Source organism: Triturus cristatus, chromosome 4_1, assembly GCF_964204655.1.
Source record: "Triturus cristatus chromosome 4_1, aTriCri1.1, whole genome shotgun sequence".
Taxonomy (NCBI): Eukaryota; Metazoa; Chordata; class Amphibia; order Caudata; family Salamandridae; genus Triturus; species Triturus cristatus.
Genome location: NC_140585.1, coordinates 1,275,747,221 through 1,275,773,164, shown reverse-complemented (window position 1 = coordinate 1,275,773,164; position 25,944 = coordinate 1,275,747,221).

Below are 25,944 nucleotides of genomic sequence, written 5' to 3'. Positions count from 1 at the left end.
CTCCACTCACGGGTGGTGGCGTGATGGGGTCTCAACGGTAAGCTTCCAGGTGCCTGGGCCAGGGAAAGGGGCCTGGGAGGGAGACAGCCCGTCGCCGACCGGAGTCACCCATTAGTCCAGGCACTGGCCGTGGTAGAGGTAAAACCAGATGTCCCCAGTCTCATGTGGCATACAAATAATCGGTCTGTCATTACGGTTTTTACTACGATATGTCACACACACTCACCTAAATATGGGGAGAATAATGCTCCATAGGTTAGGGGACGAGCGTACACACCTTCTTAGTGCTGTGAAATAGGAATAAATGACAGGTAACTGCTAGTCAATCCAGTTCCTAAAGATTCCAAACTGGTCTGAGCTGTCTTGTGCACAGTTTTTAAGTCAATGGCCAGTTTCCTCAGTACTCAAAAGTGCGTTTTTACTCACAGTTTTGCTCCGGCGTGGCCTCTTTACCACCTGCCCCAGTCGTCCTCCTACCTGGAATGGAGACGAGGAACACCAAGGGTTTCTTAAGTACTGCCCGTGTCGACTTAATTGGGGCGGGATCCGTATCCGGTCATCAGACGCGGAGCAGCTGCGTTTTCGTCAGTGTGTGTTTTGCCGCGCATGTGCAGAAGGTAGACAGAAGAGCGATGCGCATGCGTATGGAGCAGCTGTGTTTTCGTTAGTGTGTTTTCCGCGCATGTGCAGAAGGTAGATAGATGAGCGAGTGCGCATGCGTGTGTCAGAAAATGTGGTTCCGACTCACGTTCTATTGTTACCATGGTTATGTGTCTATGCAGTCCTCAGTGTAGTGTATATAACTGAGTAGCGCTGGCAAACTAACTATGTGGTTCGAAAAACGCCCATCTAGTGCAACAGAAAGGGAAGACTCGTCTTAATGTTGGAGCCTCAAGGTGCCACTGATGTACAATCAATGGTGAACTTTATGATTGTTACATGCGTCTCGAGGGGATCGAGGAGGGTGGGGGGGGGAAGGGGAAAGAAGGATGGAGGGTCATAGAGTGGCAAGAGATTAGGGGAAGCTTATTCTCGGCCCTCCAGTCTTATTAAAACAAAGTTGCTCAAAGGGGAGAGATATCCCGAGGGTAAAGGAGACCATGGACATAAATATTGCTAGGTGGGAGCTCGTGATGATGTAGTCATGGGCGTGTACTGCTGATTTGGCCACCAACCCCTCATATTGGGTTATAGTTCAGTCCATGGTATGTCGTCGTTCAGGCCCACCTCATTGGTCCGGAGACGATGTACCCAGCGTTGTTCTCTGCGTAGTAGGGTGTTATTATTCCAATGTTGATTGTTTTCCAATATTGTCCACTTGATGTCGTCACATGTATGCCCTTTGTCCATGTAATGATTCGTAAGTCTGGTTGCTGTTCTCCCCCGTCGGATCGTGCTTCTATGTTCACTTATCCTTAGTTTCACCTGTCTAGTGGTCATCCCCACGTAGCGCAGTGTGCAAGGGCAGGTGATTAGGTACACACAGTTTTTTGTGTTGCAATTCGTGTGGCTCCGTTGGTCCCACCTGATTTTGTCCAACTCCAAGTGTGTAGTATGTTTGGTGAAGGGACATGCACTACAATTGCCGCATGGGTAGTGGCCTTTAACAGCAGGGAGGGACCATAAGGTGGATTCCTGACGAATGGTCTTCACGCGTGGTCTCGTGTTGATCAGTTGGTCCCGTAGGTTGGTGGTCCTCTTGAACGCAAACCTGGGGCGCTCCAACATGAGATCACCTGTGTTCAGAATTCTCCAATTGCGGTTCACGATGTTTTTGATTTGGTTTGATAGAGGGGTGAAGGTTGTGACACAGGTGATGGTATTGTCGGCTTCCTTGGTCTTTTCTTCTAGGAGTGCTTGGCGGTTGTTGTTCCTGGCTCGTTTGCATGCACGTTGTATGACCCTGTTAGGGTAATGTCTTTCTTTTAGGTTCGATGTGAGGGAGTTTGCTTGAATGTCATATTCATGGGTGTCACTACAATTCCTGCGAATCCGCAGGAACTGTCCAAAAGGCAAATTTTCCCTCAGTGCTTTGGGGTGATGGCTGTGAAAATCAAGTAGGCTGTTACAATCAGTAGTTTTTTTATAGATGGTAGTATTGAGTTTGCCCCTCTCGAGGGTGATCAATAGATCCAGGAAAGGGATCTTTTTTTCGCTTTCCGTTTTGGTAAAACGTAGGTGAGGGTTCAAGTTGTTAATCCAAGTGTAGAATTCTTGGCAGGTCTCCGCTCCACCTTTCCATAAGATGAGCACGTCATCGATGTATCGTTTCCACGTTACCATGTTCTCTCTGTAGGGGTTATTCTCAGTAAAGATGTTATTAGCCTCAAAGTGCGCCATGTACAGCCCTGCTAGGCTCGGCGCGAATGTACTCCCCATGCTGGTCCCTTGTATCTGATGGTAAATGGTGGTCTTATACATAAAGAAGTTGTTCTTCAGGGCCAGCATGATCAGTTCAGTAATGAAGCTCGCAGGTGTGTTGGTGGGTAGGTCTGTCTCGAGTAAGAGTTGTTCAACTACTTCAATCGTGGCGTCTTGCGGAATATTAGTATACAATGCCTCTACGTCTAGAGTCAAGAGGAGGTCGATGGGCTCGGTATTGTTCTCGTTGATCTCTTGTATCAGGTTCAAGACATCCCTGGTGTCTTTCAGGTAGGCCGGAGTGGCTTGTACCATAGGTCGGAGGAAAAAGTCACTGAACTTGCTCAGTGGTTCCAATAGTGAGCCTATTCCAGAGACGATCGGTCGTCCTGGTGGTGGAAAGATACCCTTGTGTATTTTGGGTAGTAGGTAGAAGTACGGCATCCTAGGGTTCTCGTTAATAAGGAATGCCGCCTCGTGGGCAGTGATCCAACCCTCATTGGTAGCTTCGTTGACAAGGATGCGTATCCGTGACAGAAGTCTCTCGGTGGGATCAGTCTCCAACTTCTTGTAGTATTCGGATCTCCCGAGTTGTTTGACGCATTCTCTTTCATAATCCTCTACTGACAGTATGACAGTGGCTCCTCCCTTATCCGCCGGTTTTATAATGATCGTTTCATCCTCGGTGAGTGAATGTACCGCCTCGCGGAGTTTCTTTGGTAGGTTGTCAAAGACATGCCGGCTTCTTAGGTTGTTTGCCTCCTTAAGGACTGCTTTTTCAAACGTCAGTACTTCACTCGGGACCATACCCGCTGATGGAGTGAATTTGGAGGGTGGTCTCAGTCCAGTGTCCTGGCGGTCAGGAGTGGGGTTGTTGTTGAAAAAGGATTTGATGCGGATCTTACGGAAGAGTTGTTGTAGTTCCTCATTCATGCGGAAGTTATCCTCCTTGGGGGTGGGCACAAACCCTAAGCCCAGTTCCAGGACTGCCGTTTCGTCTGTATTCAGGTGTCTGTCTGTGAGGTTCACTATCAGGGTCTTGGGAGTGTTGAGCTCCTCGTTGTTCTCTGTTGTGTCTCTTGATCTTGCCATTGGACTTGTTTTTGCCCTCTTCTTCTGCCTCTGCCTCGTCCCCTGCCTCTGTTCTGAAAAGGAGGAGGTGCATTGGGGAAGAATGGTTGTTGGTAACCTGGGTGTTGCCCCGGATAGGCTGGGAACCACATCGGGCCTTGTTGAGGGAAAGGTTGGTGTGCATAGCCGTACATAGGTGGCAACGGAGGTGGAGGGAGTAGGCCCGGTTTGTTAGCGTTCCTACCCCAGCTGCTATTGCTGGAATTGCTGTACATGGAACGTCCTGAGTTCGTAGGTGTTGTAGAGCCGTCATCTGAGCCGTCATCAGTGTCTGATGGTCTGTACTCCTCTTTAGTGTAAGGGTATATCTTCTCCCTGTCGAATCTTTTAATGTCTTTTTGTAATTTTGACACTTTTTGTTGTAATAAATAATCACGATGGTCAGTCATCTCTGCGTTAATTTCCGCTAAACGGGTTTTGTAGGCTGAAATACTGATCCCAGTTTTCAGTCCATTTTCTGCGATATTTATCTTGATAATTAGTGCTTCGGAGAGACGTTTAGCGGTACCAATAATGAGAATGAGCCAGTCGCGGGTGCATTTCCATGCGATCTGGCTCCATTCTTTGCGGAAAATGAGGTCTTCCAAGAAGATTCTTGGTGCCGTGCGGACAACTAGGCCATTGGGTGCAGCATTTGCCCTCAAGTATTCAGTCATAATTGTGCCATGCATGGCAATTTTGACTTGAAGTTTCTTAAGTGATGCCAGGGAGTTCCAGTCACCTTGTGATGATGTGCTGGCCATATTCCCCTCACTATCTAGCAGTGAGGGAGTTCTCAAGATTTCCGCCACGATGTCATCATCAAACCCGAGCCCCAGGTTATCCCCCATGTTAGTGGTTGACATATTTTGCACTCAGTAATAGGAAAAGGAGTGGGAAGGAAGAGTCAGGTCGGGTCCCTCGGCTAAGCTGCCGTGCTAATTATCTGTACATAAAGGAGAGGGGGGGGGGGACCGGGAGCTAGTTATGGTCCAGTGTCTGTGCTCCGTGTCATATCTATAGTCTTTAAATGGAGACACTGTTCCTGGAGAGAGAGAGGGCAAAAGAAAGAGAGAGATAAAAATGAAACGAGAGGCCTAGGCTTAATATAAGACCCAACTACTTTAGGATTATGTGTGTGGGGGGGGGGGGCATACCTTAGTTTCTCTTGTTGCCCTCACACACCCCGAAGGATGTCATGCTTCATCATTGGGCGTTTGCTCCTCGTCGGGCCGGCGCTGCAATGCCCTACGGGTCCCCCGAAGGGTCACTTTAGCGGAGATCTTTTAGAGAAAACGCCGTTTGGTGCATGCGGGTGTGTGGTTTGGGTCCTAATAAAAAGATGTGTGGTGATGGGGTGTGTAAGTGACGTGATAGCCTAAAAATGTCTAAGGGTTACTGGGATAAGGTTTAATGTGAATAGCACCCTTGGCATAATAAAAAACCCGTAGGTTGGGTGTTACCTTATTGAAAATAATGTGCCAACAGGTAACTAGTGTGTGGTCAAGCGGTCGACATGTTTCGCGCCCCAATGGTCCAAAAAAGGATCCCTGGCGCTTCCTCAGGACCAAAGAAGAGAGTGAAAGTGAAAGTGCACTAAGGGATACTACCCTCAGTTACTATCCGGGCGTAAACTTCAAGGTAGCACTGCTCTCAGTGTGAGAGTCAGGTCGCTCCAGGATAGACAGCCTAGGTAAATATGGAAACAAAAAGAAAAAAGGGAGAACATCCTATCTATTAAAGAATGTTCACCTATTCAGGAGATTCAAAAAACGAGTGCATAATACAAATATGTACAGAAGGGATATCACCTCCACTCACGGGTGGTGGCGTGATGGGGTCTCAACGGTAAGCTTCCAGGTGCCTGGGCCAGGGAAAGGGGCCTGGGAGGGAGACAGCCCGTCGCCGACCGGAGTCACCCATTAGTCCAGGCACTGGCCGTGGTAGAGGTAAAACCAGATGTCCCCAGTCTCATGTGGCATACAAATAATCGGTCTGTCATTACGGTTTTTACTACGATATGTCACACACACTCACCTAAATATGGGGAGAATAATGCTCCATAGGTTAGGGGACGAGCGTACACACCTTCTTAGTGCTGTGAAATAGGAATAAATGACAGGTAACTGCTAGTCAATCCAGTTCCTAAAGATTCCAAACTGGTCTGAGCTGTCTTGTGCACAGTTTTTAAGTCAATGGCCAGTTTCCTCAGTACTCAAAAGTGCGTTTTTACTCACAGTTTTGCTCCGGCGTGGCCTCTTTACCACCTGCCCCAGTCGTCCTCCTACCTGGAATGGAGACGAGGAACACCAAGGGTTTCTTAAGTACTGCCCGTGTCGACTTAATTGGGGCGGGATCCGTATCCGGTCATCAGACGCGGAGCAGCTGCGTTTTCGTCAGTGTGTGTTTTGCCGCGCATGTGCAGAAGGTAGACAGAAGAGCGATGCGCATGCGTATGGAGCAGCTGTGTTTTCGTTAGTGTGTTTTCCGCGCATGTGCAGAAGGTAGATAGATGAGCGAGTGCGCATGCGTGTGTCAGAAAATGTGGTTCCGACTCACGTTCTATTGTTACCATGGTTATGTGTCTATGCAGTCCTCAGTGTAGTGTATATAACTGAGTAGCGCTGGCAAACTAACTATGTGGTTCGAAAAACGCCCATCTAGTGCAACAGAAAGGGCAGACTCGTCTTAATGTTGGAGCCTCAAGGTGCCACTGATGTACAATCAATGGTGAACTTTATGATTGTTACATGCGTCTCGAGGGGATCGAGGAGGGTGGGGGGGGGAAGGGGAAAGAAGGATGGAGGGTCATAGAGTGGCAAGAGATTAGGGGAAGCTTATTCTCGGCCCTCCAGTCTTATTAAAACAAAGTTGCTCAAAGGGGAGAGATATCCCGAGGGTAAAGGAGACCATGGACATAAATATTGCTAGGTGGGAGCTCGTGATGATGTAGTCATGGGCGTGTACTGCTGATTTGGCCACCAACCCCTCATATTGGGTTATAGTTCAGTCCATGGTATGTCGTCGTTCAGGCCCACCTCATTGGTCCGGAGACGATGTACCCAGCGTTGTTCTCTGCGTAGTAGGGTGTTATTATTCCAATGTTGATTGTTTTCCAATATTGTCCACTTGATGTCGTCACATGTATGCCCTTTGTCCATGTAATGATTCGTAAGTCTGGTTGCTGTTCTCCCCCGTCGGATCGTGCTTCTATGTTCACTTATCCTTAGTTTCACCTGTCTAGTGGTCATCCCCACGTAGCGCAGTGTGCAAGGGCAGGTGATTAGGTACACACAGTTTTTTGTGTTGCAATTCGTGTGGCTCCGTTGGTCCCACCTGATTTTGTCCAACTCCAAGTGTGTAGTATGTTTGGTGAAGGGACATGCACTACAATTGCCGCATGGGTAGTGGCCTTTAACAGCAGGGAGGGACCATAAGGTGGATTCCTGACGAATGGTCTTCACGCGTGGTCTCGTGTTGATCAGTTGGTCCCGTAGGTTGGTGGTCCTCTTGAACGCAAACCTGGGGCGCTCCAACATGAGATCACCTGTGTTCAGAATTCTCCAATTGCGGTTCACGATGTTTTTGATTTGGTTTGATAGAGGGGTGAAGGTTGTGACACAGGTGATGGTATTGTCGGCTTCCTTGGTCTTTTCTTCTAGGAGTGCTTGGCGGTTGTTGTTCCTGGCTCGTTTGCATGCACGTTGTATGACCCTGTTAGGGTAATGTCTTTCTTTTAGGTTCGATGTGAGGGAGTTTGCTTGAATGTCATATTCATGGGTGTCACTACAATTCCTGCGAATCCGCAGGAACTGTCCAAAAGGCAAATTTTCCCTCAGTGCTTTGGGGTGATGGCTGTGAAAATCAAGTAGGCTGTTACAATCAGTAGTTTTTTTATAGATGGTAGTATTGAGTTTGCCCCTCTCGAGGGTGATCAATAGATCCAGGAAAGGGATCTCTTTTTCGCTTTCCGTTTTGGTAAAACGTAGGTGAGGGTTCAAGTTGTTAATCCAAGTGTAGAATTCTTGGCAGGTCTCCGCTCCACCTTTCCATAAGATGAGCACGTCATCGATGTATCGTTTCCACGTTACCATGTTCTCTCTGTAGGGGTTATTCTCAGTAAAGATGTTATTAGCCTCAAAGTGCGCCATGTACAGCCCTGCTAGGCTCGGCGCGAATGTACTCCCCATGCTGGTCCCTTGTATCTGATGGTAAATGGTGGTCTTATACATAAAGAAGTTGTTCTTCAGGGCCAGCATGATCAGTTCAGTAATGAAGCTCGCAGGTGTGTTGGTGGGTAGGTCTGTCTCGAGTAAGAGTTGTTCAACTACTTCAATCGTGGCGTCTTGCGGAATATTAGTATACAATGCCTCTACGTCTAGAGTCAAGAGGAGGTCGATGGGCTCGGTATTGTTCTCGTTGATCTCTTGTATCAGGTTCAAGACATCCCTGGTGTCTTTCAGGTAGGCCGGAGTGGCTTGTACCATAGGTCGGAGGAAAAAGTCACTGAACTTGCTCAGTGGTTCCAATAGTGAGCCTATTCCAGAGACGATCGGTCGTCCTGGTGGTGGAAAGATACCCTTGTGTATTTTGGGTAGTAGGTAGAAGTACGGCATCCTAGGGTTCTCGTTAATAAGGAATGCCGCCTCGTGGGCAGTGATCCAACCCTCATTGGTAGCTTCGTTGACAAGGATGCGTATCCGTGACAGAAGTCTCTCGGTGGGATCAGTCTCCAACTTCTTGTAGTATTCGGATCTCCCGAGTTGTTTGACGCATTCTCTTTCATAATCCTCTACTGACAGTATGACAGTGGCTCCTCCCTTATCCGCCGGTTTTATAATGATCGTTTCATCCTCGGTGAGTGAATGTACCGCCTCGCGGAGTTTCTTTGGTAGGTTGTCAAAGACATGCCGGCTTCTTAGGTTGTTTGCCTCCTTAAGGACTGCTTTTTCAAACGTCAGTACTTCACTCGGGACCATACCCGCTGATGGAGTGAATTTGGAGGGTGGTCTCAGTCCAGTGTCCTGGCGGTCAGGAGTGGGGTTGTTGTTGAAAAAGGATTTGATGCGGATCTTACGGAAGAGTTGTTGTAGTTCCTCATTCATGCGGAAGTTATCCTCCTTGGGGGTGGGCACAAACCCTAAGCCCAGTTCCAGGACTGCCGTTTCGTCTGTATTCAGGTGTCTGTCTGTGAGGTTCACTATCAGGGTCTTGGGAGTGTTGAGCTCCTCGTTGTTCTCTGTTGTGTCTCTTGATCTTGCCATTGGACTTGTTTTTGCCCTCTTCTTCTGCCTCTGCCTCGTCCCCTGCCTCTGTTCTGAAAAGGAGGAGGTGCATTGGGGAAGAATGGTTGTTGGTAACCTGGGTGTTGCCCCGGATAGGCTGGGAACCACATCGGGCCTTGTTGAGGGAAAGGTTGGTGTGCATAGCCGTACATAGGTGGCAACGGAGGTGGAGGGAGTAGGCCCGGTTTGTTAGCGTTCCTACCCCAGCTGCTATTGCTGGAATTGCTGTACATGGAACGTCCTGAGTTCGTAGATGTTGTAGAGCCGTCATCTGAGCCGTCATCAGTGTCTGATGGTCTGTACTCCTCTTTAGTGTAAGGGTATATCTTCTCCCTGTCGAATCTTTTAATGTCTTTTTGTAATTTTGACACTTTTTGTTGTAATAAATAATCACGATGGTCAGTCATCTCTGCGTTAATTTCCGCTAAACGGGTTTTGTAGGCTGAAATACTGATCCCAGTTTTCAGTCCATTTTCTGCGATATTTATCTTGATAATTAGTGCTTCGGAGAGACGTTTAGCGGTACCAATAATGAGAATGAGCCAGTCGCGGGTGCATTTCCATGCGATCTGGCTCCATTCTTTGCGGAAAATGAGGTCTTCCAAGAAGATTCTTGGTGCCGTGCGGACAACTAGGCCATTGGGTGCAGCATTTGCCCTCAAGTATTCAGTCATAATTGTGCCATGCATGGCAATTTTGACTTGAAGTTTCTTAAGTGATGCCAGGGAGTTCCAGTCACCTTGTGATGATGTGCTGGCCATATTCCCCTCACTATCTAGCAGTGAGGGAGTTCTCAAGATTTCCGCCACGATGTCATCATCAAACCCGAGCCCCAGGTTATCCCCCATGTTAGTGGTTGACATATTTTGCACTCAGTAATAGGAAAAGGAGTGGGAAGGAAGAGTCAGGTCGGGTCCCTCGGCTAAGCTGCCGTGCTAATTATCTGTACATAAAGGAGAGGGGGGGGGGGACCGGGAGCTAGTTATGGTCCAGTGTCTGTGCTCCGTGTCATATCTATAGTCTTTAAATGGAGACACTGTTCCTGGAGAGAGAGAGGGCAAAAGAAAGAGAGAGATAAAAATGAAACGAGAGGCCTAGGCTTAATATAAGACCCAACTACTTTAGGATTATGTGTGTGGGGGGGGGGGCATACCTTAGTTTCTCTTGTTGCCCTCACACACCCCGAAGGATTTCATGCTTCATCATTGGGCGTTTGCTCCTCGTCGGGCCGGCGCTGCAATGCCCTACGGGTCCCCCGAAGGGTCACTTTAGCGGAGATCTTTTAGAGAAAACGCCGTTTGGTGCATGCGGGTGTGTGGTTTGGGTCCTAATAAAAAGATGTGTGGTGATGGGGTGTGTAAGTGACGTGATAGCCTAAAAATGTCTAAGGGTTACTGGGATAAGGTTTAATGTGAATAGCACCCTTGGCATAATAAAAAACCCGTAGGTTGGGTGTTACCTTATTGAAAATAATGTGCCAACAGGTAACTAGTGTGTGGTCAAGCGGTCGACATGTTTCGCGCCCCAATGGTCCAAAAAAGGATCCCTGGCGCTTCCTCAGGACCAAAGAAGAGAGTGAAAGTGAAAGTGCACTAAGGGATACTACCCTCAGTTACTATCCGGGCGTAAACTTCAAGGTAGCACTGCTCTCAGTGTGAGAGTCAGGTCGCTCCAGGATAGACAGCCTAGGTAAATATGGAAACAAAAAGAAAAAAGGGAGAACATCCTATCTATTAAAGAATGTTCACCTATTCAGGAGATTCAAAAAACGAGTGCATAATACAAATATGTACAGAAGGGATATCACCTCCACTCACGGGTGGTGGCGTGATGGGGTCTCAACGGTAAGCTTCCAGGTGCCTGGGCCAGGGAAAGGGGCCTGGGAGGGAGACAGCCCGTCGCCGACCGGAGTCACCCATTAGTCCAGGCACTGGCCGTGGTAGAGGTAAAACCAGATGTCCCCAGTCTCATGTGGCATACAAATAATCGGTCTGTCATTACGGTTTTTACTACGATATGTCACACACACTCACCTAAATATGGGGAGAATAATGCTCCATAGGTTAGGGGACGAGCGTACACACCTTCTTAGTGCTGTGAAATAGGAATAAATGACAGGTAACTGCTAGTCAATCCAGTTCCTAAAGATTCCAAACTGGTCTGAGCTGTCTTGTGCACAGTTTTTAAGTCAATGGCCAGTTTCCTCAGTACTCAAAAGTGCGTTTTTACTCACAGTTTTGCTCCGGCGTGGCCTCTTTACCACCTGCCCCAGTCGTCCTCCTACCTGGAATGGAGACGAGGAACACCAAGGGTTTCTTAAGTACTGCCCGTGTCGACTTAATTGGGGCGGGATCCGTATCCGGTCATCAGACGCGGAGCAGCTGCGTTTTCGTCAGTGTGTGTTTTGCCGCGCATGTGCAGAAGGTAGACAGAAGAGCGATGCGCATGCGTATGGAGCAGCTGTGTTTTCGTTAGTGTGTTTTCCGCGCATGTGCAGAAGGTAGATAGATGAGCGAGTGCGCATGCGTGTGTCAGAAAATGTGGTTCCGACTCACGTTCTATTGTTACCATGGTTATGTGTCTATGCAGTCCTCAGTGTAGTGTATATAACTGAGTAGCGCTGGCAAACTAACTATGTGGTTCGAAAAACGCCCATCTAGTGCAACAGAAAGGGCAGACTCGTCTTAATGTTGGAGCCTCAAGGTGCCACTGATGTACAATCAATGGTGAACTTTATGATTGTTACATGCGTCTCGAGGGGATCGAGGAGGGTGGGGGGGGGAAGGGGAAAGAAGGATGGAGGGTCATAGAGTGGCAAGAGATTAGGGGAAGCTTATTCTCGGCCCTCCAGTCTTATTAAAACAAAGTTGCTCAAAGGGGAGAGATATCCCGAGGGTAAAGGAGACCATGGACATAAATATTGCTAGGTGGGAGCTCGTGATGATGTAGTCATGGGCGTGTACTGCTGATTTGGCCACCAACCCCTCATATTGGGTTATAGTTCAGTCCATGGTATGTCGTCGTTCAGGCCCACCTCATTGGTCCGGAGACGATGTACCCAGCGTTGTTCTCTGCGTAGTAGGGTGTTATTATTCCAATGTTGATTGTTTTCCAATATTGTCCACTTGATGTCGTCACATGTATGCCCTTTGTCCATGTAATGATTCGTAAGTCTGGTTGCTGTTCTCCCCCGTCGGATCGTGCTTCTATGTTCACTTATCCTTAGTTTCACCTGTCTAGTGGTCATCCCCACGTAGCGCAGTGTGCAAGGGCAGGTGATTAGGTACACACAGTTTTTTGTGTTGCAATTCGTGTGGCTCCGTTGGTCCCACCTGATTTTGTCCAACTCCAAGTGTGTAGTATGTTTGGTGAAGGGACATGCACTACAATTGCCGCATGGGTAGTGGCCTTTAACAGCAGGGAGGGACCATAAGGTGGATTCCTGACGAATGGTCTTCACGCGTGGTCTCGTGTTGATCAGTTGGTCCCGTAGGTTGGTGGTCCTCTTGAACGCAAACCTGGGGCGCTCCAACATGAGATCACCTGTGTTCAGAATTCTCCAATTGCGGTTCACGATGTTTTTGATTTGGTTTGATAGAGGGGTGAAGGTTGTGACACAGGTGATGGTATTGTCGGCTTCCTTGGTCTTTTCTTCTAGGAGTGCTTGGCGGTTGTTGTTCCTGGCTCGTTTGCATGCACGTTGTATGACCCTGTTAGGGTAATGTCTTTCTTTTAGGTTCGATGTGAGGGAGTTTGCTTGAATGTCATATTCATGGGTGTCACTACAATTCCTGCGAATCCGCAGGAACTGTCCAAAAGGCAAATTTTCCCTCAGTGCTTTGGGGTGATGGCTGTGAAAATCAAGTAGGCTGTTACAATCAGTAGTTTTTTTATAGATGGTAGTATTGAGTTTGCCCCTCTCGAGGGTGATCAATAGATCCAGGAAAGGGATCTCTTTTTCGCTTTCCGTTTTGGTAAAACGTAGGTGAGGGTTCAAGTTGTTAATCCAAGTGTAGAATTCTTGGCAGGTCTCCGCTCCACCTTTCCATAAGATGAGCACGTCATCGATGTATCGTTTCCACGTTACCATGTTCTCTCTGTAGGGGTTATTCTCAGTAAAGATGTTATTAGCCTCAAAGTGCGCCATGTACAGCCCTGCTAGGCTCGGCGCGAATGTACTCCCCATGCTGGTCCCTTGTATCTGATGGTAAATGGTGGTCTTATACATAAAGAAGTTGTTCTTCAGGGCCAGCATGATCAGTTCAGTAATGAAGCTCGCAGGTGTGTTGGTGGGTAGGTCTGTCTCGAGTAAGAGTTGTTCAACTACTTCAATCGTGGCGTCTTGCGGAATATTAGTATACAATGCCTCTACGTCTAGAGTCAAGAGGAGGTCGATGGGCTCGGTATTGTTCTCGTTGATCTCTTGTATCAGGTTCAAGACATCCCTGGTGTCTTTCAGGTAGGCCGGAGTGGCTTGTACCATAGGTCGGAGGAAAAAGTCACTGAACTTGCTCAGTGGTTCCAATAGTGAGCCTATTCCAGAGACGATCGGTCGTCCTGGTGGTGGAAAGATACCCTTGTGTATTTTGGGTAGTAGGTAGAAGTACGGCATCCTAGGGTTCTCGTTAATAAGGAATGCCGCCTCGTGGGCAGTGATCCAACCCTCATTGGTAGCTTCGTTGACAAGGATGCGTATCCGTGACAGAAGTCTCTCGGTGGGATCAGTCTCCAACTTCTTGTAGTATTCGGATCTCCCGAGTTGTTTGACGCATTCTCTTTCATAATCCTCTACTGACAGTATGACAGTGGCTCCTCCCTTATCCGCCGGTTTTATAATGATCGTTTCATCCTCGGTGAGTGAATGTACCGCCTCGCGGAGTTTCTTTGGTAGGTTGTCAAAGACATGCCGGCTTCTTAGGTTGTTTGCCTCCTTAAGGACTGCTTTTTCAAACGTCAGTACTTCACTCGGGACCATACCCGCTGATGGAGTGAATTTGGAGGGTGGTCTCAGTCCAGTGTCCTGGCGGTCAGGAGTGGGGTTGTTGTTGAAAAAGGATTTGATGCGGATCTTACGGAAGAGTTGTTGTAGTTCCTCATTCATGCGGAAGTTATCCTCCTTGGGGGTGGGCACAAACCCTAAGCCCAGTTCCAGGACTGCCGTTTCGTCTGTATTCAGGTGTCTGTCTGTGAGGTTCACTATCAGGGTCTTGGGAGTGTTGAGCTCCTCGTTGTTCTCTGTTGTGTCTCTTGATCTTGCCATTGGACTTGTTTTTGCCCTCTTCTTCTGCCTCTGCCTCGTCCCCTGCCTCTGTTCTGAAAAGGAGGAGGTGCATTGGGGAAGAATGGTTGTTGGTAACCTGGGTGTTGCCCCGGATAGGCTGGGAACCACATCGGGCCTTGTTGAGGGAAAGGTTGGTGTGCATAGCCGTACATAGGTGGCAACGGAGGTGGAGGGAGTAGGCCCGGTTTGTTAGCGTTCCTACCCCAGCTGCTATTGCTGGAATTGCTGTACATGGAACGTCCTGAGTTCGTAGATGTTGTAGAGCCGTCATCTGAGCCGTCATCAGTGTCTGATGGTCTGTACTCCTCTTTAGTGTAAGGGTATATCTTCTCCCTGTCGAATCTTTTAATGTCTTTTTGTAATTTTGACACTTTTTGTTGTAATAAATAATCACGATGGTCAGTCATCTCTGCGTTAATTTCCGCTAAACGGGTTTTGTAGGCTGAAATACTGATCCCAGTTTTCAGTCCATTTTCTGCGATATTTATCTTGATAATTAGTGCTTCGGAGAGACGTTTAGCGGTACCAATAATGAGAATGAGCCAGTCGCGGGTGCATTTCCATGCGATCTGGCTCCATTCTTTGCGGAAAATGAGGTCTTCCAAGAAGATTCTTGGTGCCGTGCGGACAACTAGGCCATTGGGTGCAGCATTTGCCCTCAAGTATTCAGTCATAATTGTGCCATGCATGGCAATTTTGACTTGAAGTTTCTTAAGTGATGCCAGGGAGTTCCAGTCACCTTGTGATGATGTGCTGGCCATATTCCCCTCACTATCTAGCAGTGAGGGAGTTCTCAAGATTTCCGCCACGATGTCATCATCAAACCCGAGCCCCAGGTTATCCCCCATGTTAGTGGTTGACATATTTTGCACTCAGTAATAGGAAAAGGAGTGGGAAGGAAGAGTCAGGTCGGGTCCCTCGGCTAAGCTGCCGTGCTAATTATCTGTACATAAAGGAGAGGGGGGGGGGGACCGGGAGCTAGTTATGGTCCAGTGTCTGTGCTCCGTGTCATATCTATAGTCTTTAAATGGAGACACTGTTCCTGGAGAGAGAGAGGGCAAAAGAAAGAGAGAGATAAAAATGAAACGAGAGGCCTAGGCTTAATATAAGACCCAACTACTTTAGGATTATGTGTGTGGGGGGGGGGCATACCTTAGTTTCTCTTGTTGCCCTCACACACCCCGAAGGATTTCATGCTTCATCATTGGGCGTTTGCTCCTCGTCGGGCCGGCGCTGCAATGCCCTACGGGTCCCCCGAAGGGTCACTTTAGCGGAGATCTTTTAGAGAAAACGCCGTTTGGTGCATGCGGGTGTGTGGTTTGGGTCCTAATAAAAAGATGTGTGGTGATGGGGTGTGTAAGTGACGTGATAGCCTAAAAATGTCTAAGGGTTACTGGGATAAGGTTTAATGTGAATAGCACCCTTGGCATAATAAAAAACCCGTAGGTTGGGTGTTACCTTATTGAAAATAATGTGCCAACAGGTAACTAGTGTGTGGTCAAGCGGTCGACATGTTTCGCGCCCCAATGGTCCAAAAAAGGATCCCTGGCGCTTCCTCAGGACCAAAGAAGAGAGTGAAAGTGAAAGTGCACTAAGGGATACTACCCTCAGTTACTATCCGGGCGTAAACTTCAAGGTAGCACTGCTCTCAGTGTGAGAGTCAGGTCGCTCCAGGATAGACAGCCTAGGTAAATATGGAAACAAAAAGAAAAAAGGGAGAACATCCTATCTATTAAAGAATGTTCACCTATTCAGGAGATTCAAAAAACGAGTGCATAATACAAATATGTACAGAAGGGATATCACCTCCACTCACGGGTGGTGGCGTGATGGGGTCTCAACGGTAAGCTTCCAGGTGCCTGGGCCAGGGAAAGGGGCCTGGGAGGGAGACAGCCCGTCGCCGACCGGAGTCACCCATTAGTCCAGGCACTGGCCGTGGTAGAGGTAAAACCAGATGTCCCCAGTCTCATGTGGCATACAAATAATCGGTCTGTCATTACGGTTTTTACTACGATATGTCACACACACTCACCTAAATATGGGGAGAATAATGCTCCATAGGTTAGGGGACGAGCGTACACACCTTCTTAGTGCTGTGAAATAGGAATAAATGACAGGTAACTGCTAGTCAATCCAGTTCCTAAAGATTCCAAACTGGTCTGAGCTGTCTTGTGCACAGTTTTTAAGTCAATGGCCAGTTTCCTCAGTACTCAAAAGTGCGTTTTTACTCACAGTTTTGCTCCGGCGTGGCCTCTTTACCACCTGCCCCAGTCGTCCTCCTACCTGGAATGGAGACGAGGAACACCAAGGGTTTCTTAAGTACTGCCCGTGTCGACTTAATTGGGGCGGGATCCGTATCCGGTCATCAGACGCGGAGCAGCTGCGTTTTCGTCAGTGTGTGTTTTGCCGCGCATGTGCAGAAGGTAGACAGAAGAGCGATGCGCATGCGTATGGAGCAGCTGTGTTTTCGTTAGTGTGTTTTCCGCGCATGTGCAGAAGGTAGATAGATGAGCGAGTGCGCATGCGTGTGTCAGAAAATGTGGTTCCGACTCACGTTCTATTGTTACCATGGTTATGTGTCTATGCAGTCCTCAGTGTAGTGTATATAACTGAGTAGCGCTGGCAAACTAACTATGTGGTTCGAAAAACGCCCATCTAGTGCAACAGAAAGGGCAGACTCGTCTTAATGTTGGAGCCTCAAGGTGCCACTGATGTACAATCAATGGTGAACTTTATGATTGTTACATGCGTCTCGAGGGGATCGAGGAGGGTGGGGGGGGGAAGGGGAAAGAAGGATGGAGGGTCATAGAGTGGCAAGAGATTAGGGGAAGCTTATTCTCGGCCCTCCAGTCTTATTAAAACAAAGTTGCTCAAAGGGGAGAGATATCCCGAGGGTAAAGGAGACCATGGACATAAATATTGCTAGGTGGGAGCTCGTGATGATGTAGTCATGGGCGTGTACTGCTGATTTGGCCACCAACCCCTCATATTGGGTTATAGTTCAGTCCATGGTATGTCGTCGTTCAGGCCCACCTCATTGGTCCGGAGACGATGTACCCAGCGTTGTTCTCTGCGTAGTAGGGTGTTATTATTCCAATGTTGATTGTTTTCCAATATTGTCCACTTGATGTCGTCACATGTATGCCCTTTGTCCATGTAATGATTCGTAAGTCTGGTTGCTGTTCTCCCCCGTCGGATCGTGCTTCTATGTTCACTTATCCTTAGTTTCACCTGTCTAGTGGTCATCCCCACGTAGCGCAGTGTGCAAGGGCAGGTGATTAGGTACACACAGTTTTTTGTGTTGCAATTCGTGTGGCTCCGTTGGTCCCACCTGATTTTGTCCAACTCCAAGTGTGTAGTATGTTTGGTGAAGGGACATGCACTACAATTGCCGCATGGGTAGTGGCCTTTAACAGCAGGGAGGGACCATAAGGTGGATTCCTGACGAATGGTCTTCACGCGTGGTCTCGTGTTGATCAGTTGGTCCCGTAGGTTGGTGGTCCTCTTGAACGCAAACCTGGGGCGCTCCAACATGAGATCACCTGTGTTCAGAATTCTCCAATTGCGGTTCACGATGTTTTTGATTTGGTTTGATAGAGGGGTGAAGGTTGTGACACAGGTGATGGTATTGTCGGCTTCCTTGGTCTTTTCTTCTAGGAGTGCTTGGCGGTTGTTGTTCCTGGCTCGTTTGCATGCACGTTGTATGACCCTGTTAGGGTAATGTCTTTCTTTTAGGTTCGATGTGAGGGAGTTTGCTTGAATGTCATATTCATGGGTGTCACTACAATTCCTGCGAATCCGCAGGAACTGTCCAAAAGGCAAATTTTCCCTCAGTGCTTTGGGGTGATGGCTGTGAAAATCAAGTAGGCTGTTACAATCAGTAGTTTTTTTATAGATGGTAGTATTGAGTTTGCCCCTCTCGAGGGTGATCAATAGATCCAGGAAAGGGATCTCTTTTTCGCTTTCCGTTTTGGTAAAACGTAGGTGAGGGTTCAAGTTGTTAATCCAAGTGTAGAATTCTTGGCAGGTCTCCGCTCCACCTTTCCATAAGATGAGCACGTCATCGATGTATCGTTTCCACGTTACCATGTTCTCTCTGTAGGGGTTATTCTCAGTAAAGATGTTATTAGCCTCAAAGTGCGCCATGTACAGCCCTGCTAGGCTCGGCGCGAATGTACTCCCCATGCTGGTCCCTTGTATCTGATGGTAAATGGTGGTCTTATACATAAAGAAGTTGTTCTTCAGGGCCAGCATGATCAGTTCAGTAATGAAGCTCGCAGGTGTGTTGGTGGGTAGGTCTGTCTCGAGTAAGAGTTGTTCAACTACTTCAATCGTGGCGTCTTGCGGAATATTAGTATACAATGCCTCTACGTCTAGAGTCAAGAGGAGGTCGATGGGCGGAGCCCATCGACCTCCTCTTGACTCTAGACGTAGAGGCATTGTATACTAATATTCCGCAAGACGCCACGATTGAAGTAGTTGAACAACTCTTACTCGAGACAGACCTACCCACCAACACACCTGCGAGCTTCATTACTGAACTGATCATGCTGGCCCTGAAGAACAACTTCTTTATGTATAAGACCACCATTTACCATCAGATACAAGGGACCAGCATGGGGAGTACATTCGCGCCGAGCCTAGCAGGGCTGTACATGGCGCACTTTGAGGCTAATAACATCTTTACTGAGAATAACCCCTACAGAGAGAACATGGTAACGTGGAAACGATACATCGATGACGTGCTCATCTTATGGAAAGGTGGAGCGGAGACCTGCCAAGAATTCTACACTTGGATTAACAACTTGAACCCTCACCTACGTTTTACCAAAACGGAAAGCGAAAAAGAGATCCCTTTCCTGGATCTATTGATCACCCTCGAGAGGGGCAAACTCAATACTACCATCTATAAAAAAACTACTGATTGTAACAGCCTACTTGATTTTCACAGCCATCACCCCAAAGCACTGAGGGAAAATTTGCCTTTTGGACAGTTCCTGCGGATTCGCAGGAATTGTAGTGACACCCATGAATATGACATTCAAGCAAACTCCCTCACATCGAACCTAAAAGAAAGACATTACCCTAACAGGGTCATACAACGTGCATGCAAACGAGCCAGGAACAACAACCGCCAAGCACTCCTAGAAGAAAAGACCAAGGAAGCCGACAATACCATCACCTGTGTCACAACCTTCACCCCTCTATCAAACCAAATCAAAAACATCGTGAACCGCAATTGGAGAATTCTGAACACAGGTGATCTCATGTTGGAGCGCCCCAGGTTTGCGTTCAAGAGGACCACCAACCTACGGGACCAACTGATCAACACGAGACCACGCGTGAAGACCATTCGTCAGGAATCCACCTTATGGTCCCTCCCTGCTGTTAAAGGCCACTACCCATGCGGCAATTGTAGTGCATGTCCCTTCACCAAACATACTACACACTTGGAGTTGGACAAAATCAGGTGGGACCAACGGAGCCACACGAATTGCAACACAAAAAACTGTGTGTACCTAATCACCTGCCCTTGCACACTGCGCTACGTGGGGATGACCACTAGACAGGTGAAACTAAGGATAAGTGAACATAGAAGCACGATCCGACGGGGGAGAACAGCAACCAGACTTACGAATCATTACATGGACAAAGGGCATACATGTGACGACATCAAGTGGACAATATTGGAAAACAATCAACATTGGAATAATAACACCCTACTACGCAGAGAACAACGCTGGGTACATCGTCTCCGGACCAATGAGGTGGGCCTGAACGACGACATACCATGGACTGAACTATAACCCAATATGAGGGGTTGGTGGCCAAATCAGCAGTACACGCCCATGACTACATCATCACGAGCTCCCACCTAGCAATATTTATGTCCATGGTCTCCTTTACCCTCGGGATATCTCTCCCCTTTGAGCAACTTTGTTTTAATAAGACTGGAGGGCCGAGAATAAGCTTCCCCTAATCTCTTGCCACTCTATGACCCTCCATCCTTCTTTCCCCTTCCCCCCCCCACCCTCCTCGATCCCCTCGAGACGCATGTAACAATCATAAAGTTCACCATTGATTGTACATCAGTGGCACCTTGAGGCTCCAACATTAAGACGAGTCTGCCCTTTCTGTTGCACTAGATGGGCGTTTTTCGAACCACATAGTTAGTTTGCCAGCGCTACTCAGTTATATACACTACACTGAGGACTGCATAGACACATAACCATGGTAACAATAGAACGTGAGTCGGAACCACATTTTCTGACACACGCATGCGCACTCGCTCATCTATCTACCTTCTGCACATGCGCGGAAAACACACTAACGAAAACACAGCTGCTCCATACGCATGCGCATCGCTCTTCTGTCTACCTTCTGCACATGCGCGGCAAAACACACACTGACGAAAACGCAGCTGCTCCGCGTCTGATGACCGGATACGGATCCCGCCCCAATTAAGTCGACACGGGCAGTACTTAAGAAACCCTTGGTGTTCCTCGTCTCCATTCCAGGTAGGAGGACGACTGGGGCAGGTGGTAAAGAGGCCACGCCGGAGCAAAACTGTGAGTAAAAACGCACTTTTGAGTACTGAGGAAACTGGCCATTGACTTAAAAACTGTGCACAAGACAGCTCAGACCAGTTTGGAATCTTTAGGAACTGGATTGACTAGCAGTTACCTGTCATTTATTCCTATTTCACAGCACTAAGAAGGTGTGTACGCTCGTCCCCTAACCTATGGAGCATTATTCTCCCCATATTTAGGTGAGTGTGTGTGACATATCGTAGTAAAAACCGTAATGACAGACCGATTATTTGTATGCCACATGAGACTGGGGACATCTGGTTTTACCTCTACCACGGCCAGTGCCTGGACTAATGGGTGACTCCGGTCGGCGACGGGCTGTCTCCCTCCCAGGCCCCTTTCCCTGGCCCAGGCACCTGGAAGCTTACCGTTGAGACCCCATCACGCCACCACCCGTGAGTGGAGGTGATATCCCTTCTGTACATATTTGTATTATGCACTCGTTTTTTGAATCTCCTGAATAGGTGAACATTCTTTAATAGATAGGATGTTCTCCCTTTTTTCTTTTTGTTTCCATATTTACCTAGGCTGTCTATCCTGGAGCGACCTGACTCTCACACTGAGAGCAGTGCTACCTTGAAGTTTACGCCCGGATAGTAACTGAGGGTAGTATCCCTTAGTGCACTTTCACTTTCACTCTCTTCTTTGGTCCTGAGGAAGCGCCAGGGATCCTTTTTTGGACCATTGGGGCGCGAAACATGTCGACCGCTTGACCACACACTAGTTACCTGTTGGCACATTATTTTCAATAAGGTAACACCCAACCTACGGGTTTTTTATTATGCCAAGGGTGCTATTCACATTAAACCTTATCCCAGTAACCCTTAGACATTTTTAGGCTATCACGTCACTTACACACCCCATCACCACACATCTTTTTATTAGGACCCAAACCACACACCCGCATGCACCAAACGGCGTTTTCTCTAAAAGATCTCCGCTAAAGTGACCCTTCGGGGGACCCGTAGGGCATTGCAGCGCCGGCCCGACGAGGAGCAAACGCCCAATGATGAAGCATGAAATCCTTCGGGGTGTGTGAGGGCAACAAGAGAAACTAAGGTATGCCCCCCCCCCCACACACATAATCCTAAAGTAGTTGGGTCTTATATTAAGCCTAGGCCTCTCGTTTCATTTTTATCTCTCTCTTTCTTTTGCCCTCTCTCTCTCCAGGAACAGTGTCTCCATTTAAAGACTATAGATATGACACGGAGCACAGACACTGGACCATAACTAGCTCCCGGTCCCCCCCCCCCTCTCCTTTATGTACAGATAATTAGCACGGCAGCTTAGCCGAGGGACCCGACCTGACTCTTCCTTCCCACTCCTTTTCCTATTACTGAGTGCAAAATATGTCAACCACTAACATGGGGGATAACCTGGGGCTCGGGTTTGATGATGACATCGTGGCGGAAATCTTGAGAACTCCCTCACTGCTAGATAGTGAGGGGAATATGGCCAGCACATCATCACAAGGTGACTGGAACTCCCTGGCATCACTTAAGAAACTTCAAGTCAAAATTGCCATGCATGGCACAATTATGACTGAATACTTGAGGGCAAATGCTGCACCCAATGGCCTAGTTGTCCGCACGGCACCAAGAATCTTCTTGGAAGACCTCATTTTCCGCAAAGAATGGAGCCAGATCGCATGGAAATGCACCCGCGACTGGCTCATTCTCATTATTGGTACCGCTAAACGTCTCTCCGAAGCACTAATTATCAAGATAAATATCGCAGAAAATGGACTGAAAACTGGGATCAGTATTTCAGCCTACAAAACCCGTTTAGCGGAAATTAACGCAGAGATGACTGACCATCGTGATTATTTATTACAACAAAAAGTGTCAAAATTACAAAAAGACATTAAAAGATTCGACAGGGAGAAGATATACCCTTACACTAAAGAGGAGTACAGACCATCAGACACTGATGACGGCTCAGATGACGGCTCTACAACATCTACGAACTCAGGACGTTCCATGTACAGCAATTCCAGCAATAGCAGCTGGGGTAGGAACGCTAACAAACCGGGCCTACTCCCTCCACCTCCGTTGCCACCTATGTACGGCTATGCACACCAACCTTTCCCTCAACAAGGCCCGATGTGGTTCCCAGCCTATCCGGGGCAACACCCAGGTTACCAACAACCATTCTTCCCCAATGCACCTCCTCCTTTTCAGAACAGAGGCAGGGGACGAGGCAGAGGCAGAAGAAGAGGGCAAAAACAAGTCCAATGGCAAGATCAAGAGACACAACAGAGAACAACGAGGAGCTCAACACTCCCAAGACCCTGATAGTGAACCTCACAGACAGACACCTGAATACAGACGAAACGGCAGTCCTGGAACTGGGCTTAGGGTTTGTGCCCACCCCCAAGGAGGATAACTTCCGCATGAATGAGGAACTACAACAACTCTTCCGTAAGATCCGCATCAAATCCTTTTTCAACAACAACCCCACTCCTGACCGCCAGGACACTGGACTGAGACCACCCTCCAAATTCACTCCATCAGCGGGTATGGTCCCGAGTGAAGTACTGACGTTTGAAAAAGCAGTCCTTAAGGAGGCAAACAACCTAAGAAGCCGGCATGTCTTTGACAACCTACCAAAGAAACTCCGCGAGGCGGTACATTCACTCACCGAGGATGAAACGATCATTATAAAACCGGCGGATAAGGGAGGAGCCACTGTCATACTGTCAGTAGAGGATTATGAAAGAGAATGCGTCAAACAACTCGGGAGATCCGAATACTACAAGAAGTTGGAGACTGATCCCACCGAGAGACTTCTGTCACGGATACGCATCCTTGTCAACGAAGCTACCAATGAGGGTTGGATCACTGCCCACGAGGCGGCATTCCTTATTAACGAGAACCCTAGGATGCCGTACTTCTACCTACTACCCAAAATACACAAGGGTATCTTTCCACCACCAGGACGACCGATCGTCTCTGGAATAGGCTCACTATTGGAACCACTGAGCAAGTTCAGTGACTTTTTCCTCCGACCTATGGTACAAGCCACTCCGGCCTACCTGAAAGACACCAGGGATGTCTTGAACCTGATACAAGAGATCAACGAGAACAATACCGAGCCCATCGACCTCCTCTTGACTCTAGACGTAGAGGCATTGTATACTAATATTCCGCAAGACGCCACGATTGAAGTAGTTGAACAACTCTTACTCGAGACAGACCTACCCACCAACACACCTGCGAGCTTCATTACTGAACTGATCATGCTGGCCCTGAAGAACAACTTCTTTATGTATAAGACCACCATTTACCATCAGATACAAGGGACCAGCATGGGGAGTACATTCGCGCCGAGCCTAGCAGGGCTGTACATGGCGCACTTTGAGGCTAATAACATCTTTACTGAGAATAACCCCTACAGAGAGAACATGGTAACGTGGAAACGATACATCGATGACGTGCTCATCTTATGGAAAGGTGGAGCGGAGACCTGCCAAGAATTCTACACTTGGATTAACAACTTGAACCCTCACCTACGTTTTACCAAAACGGAAAGCGAAAAAGAGATCCCTTTCCTGGATCTATTGATCACCCTCGAGAGGGGCAAACTCAATACTACCATCTATAAAAAAACTACTGATTGTAACAGCCTACTTGATTTTCACAGCCATCACCCCAAAGCACTGAGGGAAAATTTGCCTTTTGGACAGTTCCTGCGGATTCGCAGGAATTGTAGTGACACCCATGAATATGACATTCAAGCAAACTCCCTCACATCGAACCTAAAAGAAAGACATTACCCTAACAGGGTCATACAACGTGCATGCAAACGAGCCAGGAACAACAACCGCCAAGCACTCCTAGAAGAAAAGACCAAGGAAGCCGACAATACCATCACCTGTGTCACAACCTTCACCCCTCTATCAAACCAAATCAAAAACATCGTGAACCGCAATTGGAGAATTCTGAACACAGGTGATCTCATGTTGGAGCGCCCCAGGTTTGCGTTCAAGAGGACCACCAACCTACGGGACCAACTGATCAACACGAGACCACGCGTGAAGACCATTCGTCAGGAATCCACCTTATGGTCCCTCCCTGCTGTTAAAGGCCACTACCCATGCGGCAATTGTAGTGCATGTCCCTTCACCAAACATACTACACACTTGGAGTTGGACAAAATCAGGTGGGACCAACGGAGCCACACGAATTGCAACACAAAAAACTGTGTGTACCTAATCACCTGCCCTTGCACACTGCGCTACGTGGGGATGACCACTAGACAGGTGAAACTAAGGATAAGTGAACATAGAAGCACGATCCGACGGGGGAGAACAGCAACCAGACTTACGAATCATTACATGGACAAAGGGCATACATGTGACGACATCAAGTGGACAATATTGGAAAACAATCAACATTGGAATAATAACACCCTACTACGCAGAGAACAACGCTGGGTACATCGTCTCCGGACCAATGAGGTGGGCCTGAACGACGACATACCATGGACTGAACTATAACCCAATATGAGGGGTTGGTGGCCAAATCAGCAGTACACGCCCATGACTACATCATCACGAGCTCCCACCTAGCAATATTTATGTCCATGGTCTCCTTTACCCTCGGGATATCTCTCCCCTTTGAGCAACTTTGTTTTAATAAGACTGGAGGGCCGAGAATAAGCTTCCCCTAATCTCTTGCCACTCTATGACCCTCCATCCTTCTTTCCCCTTCCCCCCCCCACCCTCCTCGATCCCCTCGAGACGCATGTAACAATCATAAAGTTCACCATTGATTGTACATCAGTGGCACCTTGAGGCTCCAACATTAAGACGAGTCTGCCCTTTCTGTTGCACTAGATGGGCGTTTTTCGAACCACATAGTTAGTTTGCCAGCGCTACTCAGTTATTTACACTACACTGAGGACTGCATAGACACATAACCATGGTAACAATAGAACGTGAGTCGGAACCACATTTTCTGACACACGCATGCGCACTCGCTCATCTATCTACCTTCTGCACATGCGCGGAAAACACACTAACGAAAACACAGCTGCTCCATACGCATGCGCATCGCTCTTCTGTCTACCTTCTGCACATGCGCGGCAAAACACACACTGACGAAAACGCAGCTGCTCCGCGTCTGATGACCGGATACGGATCCCGCCCCAATTAAGTCGACACGGGCAGTACTTAAGAAACCCTTGGTGTTCCTCGTCTCCATTCCAGGTAGGAGGACGACTGGGGCAGGTGGTAAAGAGGCCACGCCGGAGCAAAACTGTGAGTAAAAACGCACTTTTGAGTACTGAGGAAACTGGCCATTGACTTAAAAACTGT